This window comes from Magallana gigas, chromosome 1, assembly GCF_963853765.1.
Source record: "Magallana gigas chromosome 1, xbMagGiga1.1, whole genome shotgun sequence".
Lineage (NCBI taxonomy): Eukaryota > Metazoa > Mollusca > Bivalvia > Ostreida > Ostreidae > Magallana > Magallana gigas.
In genome coordinates this window covers 18,597,973-18,602,964 of record NC_088853.1, presented here as the reverse complement: position 1 = coordinate 18,602,964, position 4,992 = coordinate 18,597,973, and the positions used below count along the sequence as shown (strand labels likewise).

Genomic DNA, 4,992 nt, shown 5'->3' with positions numbered 1-4,992 from the left:
GTTCCGTGAAGCATATCTTATCAAAATAATTAATCTGTGTATATTTTATGGTGCATTCAAAATAAACAGATCTTTAAACATTTCTTAGAAAATGCGTCAAGATTAAATATGAAAAGCTTCGCTGGTATCATGCAATAGTCCGCTCACAATCGATCTTGTCCGCGAACTTTTCTAACGACTTATGTCATATTTTTCAGATTCATATGCCGTTGTATGTACATGTACATGTGACTATATGTACCTGTGTAATATGCCTTAAGAACTTATCAGCGACATGTCAAAGTATATAAGCACTCAAGTTTGGTTTTGTTTTGTTTCATTTCGATTTTATTTCGCACTTTACAATTACCCGATAACTAAGTCTTATATTTTTGGATAAAATCAAATTCTACATGTCTACTAAAAACTTTTTAATTAAATAGGAAATGTTATACTGCTACAAAATCCCCGTAAACTTTCTATTTTGAGCCGTGTATTGAAACTTGACAAGGTAGGGGAAATCTTGGGAATTTTTAATACTACTGAGTGAACATCGTCTGAATTAATAGGTATTTATAAATATTGAAAATTTTAGGAAAATATGCTGCAAAAATATTTTGGGGCAGGCTATAGAAATGTGGAGTCAGAAAAGAAGTTAATTGCATAGAACTTTGAGTTCCGTGCATTTTGTGCGTGTTGTTATTGATGCTAGCCCGGTTTCAGTCAATTTCAAAAAGAGATTTATAGTAAGTAATGTATAAACGATAATTTAAGCTGATTAATGACATTAAGATATAAGTATTATTGCTGCCCGCAGAAAATCACGACTTAGACGTACTATTTGATGGTCATACAAACCCCTAATTACACAAAACAGAATGTTAATTGCTAAACACCTGTTTTTTTAAGAGATTAAAAAAAACAATTTAAGTTGTTTTAAAGTATGATATCAATGCTCTAATTGATAATTATGAATCAGCTATATCAAACCGTATTTGAATTTGGCTTTTGATAATTGAACAAATTACTTGAAGATTTTTATGATATTATTGCCGTCTAAACAAATGACAGTTTCGTGCGTAATTTGCTATGCAGGGATCGTAATATGACACATTTCTAAGATGTACAAAATTTTCTCAACTTGAAGTTTAATATTTAAATTTTCTATTTGTAATTCTAGTGACCCTTACATTAAAGTTTTCGACTCTATTTATTTTGCATGATCATCAACAGGTTCAGATCTAAAAAAAAGATTTTGAACATACCATTGAGAGTTTTGATCGGTTCTGTTTAATCATAATTAGCAATTGAACTCATTTTGGCGATACTAAATTATTTTAACACAAAAACAACCCGTTACCTTTTATTACTTCACAAAAAACAGCATGAGAGTAAGATTTTTCGTCTATGCGAAGCCTTCCTTTTTTGTGTAGCAAGTTATGATACAAATTTACAGTTCAAAGCCAGAAAAAGACGTGTAATGATGATGAATGTCAGCTGGTCCATCAAAAACTGCAATCCCGACTTTATCTCTTTTATGAAGCTTCAGTATCGACAGTTTGCTACAGGATCGCCAATTATTGGACTTTCCTGCGTAGCAGTAACTCCATGATTTAAACTGGTCATTAACGGCGAGTGCAGTGAGGGCATACAAGCCTTCCCATGCAATAATTGTCCATTCGAACACGTAGATTCCGCCACTAGGGACCGTGAAGACTCCAGTAGATGCGTCATATCCCGATCCTTGGTTCAGATTTACTATATCAAAAACAACTCGGCCTTTGGTCGCAAGGTTCCTTATACCTTTTCCCAATCGAGCATCAAAGGCAATACCTGATATTAAAAAAGGGGTGTATGTTTTTTCTTAAAAAACTGTCAAAATGTTATTTTAAGCCACTACCTATCAATATGTATTTCACTGAGGTTTTTTAATAAATATTGTGTCATGTTATATAATCCAGAAATAATGCAGAGAATGGTTAATGGCAAATAGGAGGCAGTAAAATTTGATTTGATTATATTAATAATGTTTCAAAAGTATCTTCTAGTTTCCGTTTAGTTATCTATATAATAAATAAAGCGTCATATATCAGACAAGTAGTGTAAGAGTGGTTAATGGAAATACCTATCTTTGTATCATTTCCACAGCTGTTTTTCACAAATCCGACAGCAATGCAAGTTTCTTGAACGCTTTTATAATCCTCTCGGAAAAGTTTCAAGCCTGGTTTCGATGACACTTTTTCACACTGTGCCCAAAATACTGAGAGCCAAAGTAAAGCTAGAGCCAACAACATACTGAAATCTAATCAGAGATGTACATAATTAAAGAATAGACAAAACCTTAAAACAATTCAGTTTTTTCTTTTAAACAAAAAAATGCGTAGGTGACGGGGAATAGCCATATCTATTTACTTCAATCTGAAACTTGAAGAATGTTAGTAAAGAAGTTCTATAGTCAAATTACTATTTTAAAAATGAATTATGTTATACTGAACAGAAAATTTAAAAAGATTTTAACACTAGTAAGAAAGCTTATCCCAAGATCAATGTTTAGCAGATTTGAATAGAGAGGATAACAAACTTGTGATATATATTAGATTAATTATTCAAAAATACTTTATAAAATCAAAGTACCGAAGAACTGACGGGAGTTGATTTTATCGATGTTTATTTATTTTAAAATCAATTATATGTTATTTTGCATTACAAGTACGGGTAGTTTCTAATCTGTATTTGAATTATGCACATTTTATTATATGAATTTTTGGACTTTTTCGACACAAGAATGTTGATAAGACCCCATATGAATCATGTTAAGTCATATTTAAAGATAGAATAAATTCAATCAAACTATGTATCAGTGATAGAAATATTTCTGGAAAATTTATGGATCTAAGCAATATTGAACTCTAGCCTCGTTCAATCTCCGACAAGCAAGAGAGACTCTCTGCTTGTTGGAGATTTCCGGAGACAGCCGAGCGTCGAGTTGAACGAGACTATATTGAACTCTGGCGTAAGATTACATACGACTACAAAAAGTATCTAAATTGTTCGTACCATTTAAAATCTGACTATTTTCAAAGTACTTACAAATAAGTTTCCTTGAAAAACAATGCTTTAGCATACATTTAATCGCATTTATAAGTTATTTTCAAGAACTAAGTCTTGTCATCGGCGATGATTTGTGCTTTGGTCCAAACAGTGTTTCACTTTCGGTTTGTCAGAGTAACTGCATAGGAGAGTTGATTAAAATCAACTCCCCCCAAAAAACTTTCTGTTTGAAATCCATAGCAAATCACAAACAATACAAGACTCTATAACAATTAACGATTTTTGAGACATATCTCCACTCAGAAACATTGAGATCAATTTGACTACGATCGAATATACTCACTGGCTATTGGTTGAAGGTATTGAACATAGGTAAGAATAGATTTCATTCAGTGAAAAAAGTAAAGAAAAGAGCATATAAAAGGACATATCTGGAAGAGCAAATTGCGGTGATTTTGCAAAAAAATAAGATGTTAATACTATTACTAATAATACTACTACGAGTATGAAACTAAACCTTTGCTAAGGCTTGTAAAATTAAAGATAAGGATCATCTTATTTAGAAATAAAAAGTAAAATGAGGAAAAGAAGGGGAAATATTTCAAATATCTTCTTAATACTTACACGCAATGTACAAGTCGATTGTGTTCAAACTGGCAAACTGTTTGTATGATTTCAAAGACAGTTCATGTTTATATATATACTAGAATATAAGTGTAAGCTTTGTACAATGTACCAGCTTGCTCATTAAACTGTAATTTAATATTAAATTTGATAGAAAAATTGTAATACAAAACCAAAAAACAAAGAAGTTGGGTATTTCATTTACTCTCATCCTATCAATTCAGAATTAACAATTTATGACACGCTAGCAAACAATTCAAATGTGATTCTCAAATGAAAAAATATAACATATTATGGGGGTTTTTCACATAAAAACAATTGCAAATTAAGGATTATGATATTTTGCATAATTAATCAAAGATTATCTTAATCATTCTATGGAAAAATCTTTTTTCCAAACGGTTTTTGAAAGGAATTTCTTCAACATTGCGTCTTGAAAACAAATGTTAAAACAGTAATCATGCACGGATCTTGAGAGGGGGGAGGGGGGGGGGGGGTCGGGGTCCAGACATACTACTTAAAAAATCAAACTTATTAAATTTCCATGGTAAAATTACAAAACTAAAATTGAACCCCCCCCCCCCCCCCAAGAAAAAAAACCGGCACACACAGTAATCTGTCGGACAATGATAAAAGTACATTTGTATTTCTTTTGAGCGTATATATAACAGGAATGTTTCTTTCGTGAACAGGATTTAGTAAACCAAGCTTTGCTGGATTTCAGGGAAATCAAGGAATCAGATGAAATGTCTCAGACCAAATCTAAAATCACAGAGTTCAGCAACCTTCCCCCAAGGGGGGAGGGGGGGTCAAATGGTAATTATTGTCACTGATTTAACATTACATCCCGCGTTCCGTGGATTTTTTTCCGGAAGTTAGAAGTATATGAACATGAACAAATGAAACACCCAAAAGTCATTATCAGCAATTATCTATTTATACATTACTTTAAAAATATAGCAAACATCAATAAGATAATAGGCTATATGATTTAATTAATGTACCCGCTTACCTCTATTCATGAACGAGTTTTGCGTGATGAAAACGTTGTTCATTGTTTCGATATCTTGATAGATCGACAGTTTTATAAGCTTTCGATTGTATACAAACACTTTTTACAAAAGCTTTATATCAAATGTGGATTAATGCGGTTGTTTTCAATTCCTTCTGTTTGTGGTATTTTAAACCATGTTTAGAACAGTGAGTGTAAACGTCATTACGCATTTTGAACATAGATAATTAGTGTATTCAATTATTATTAGATTAATTGAAACTACCCAATATGATATGATCTTTATATTAAAAAAATCCACATTAAATCTTATCTATCCTTTCTAA

The 4,992-nt window shown here is 31.7% G+C and overlaps 1 long non-coding RNA gene across 1 annotated transcript; it reads right to left on the bottom strand.

Annotated features, from left to right (window-relative positions):
• Nucleotides 1-1,182: 1,182 nt before the first annotated feature.
• Nucleotides 1,183-3,692, bottom strand: LOC117686804 (uncharacterized). The gene is made up of 3 exons (XR_010711433.1): nucleotides 3,655-3,692; nucleotides 2,105-2,281; nucleotides 1,183-1,812 (listed from the first exon to the last, which is right to left on the bottom strand). It is a non-coding gene; the product is annotated as an uncharacterized lncRNA (long non-coding RNA).
• Between the last annotated feature and the right edge of the window lie 1,300 nt (nucleotides 3,693-4,992).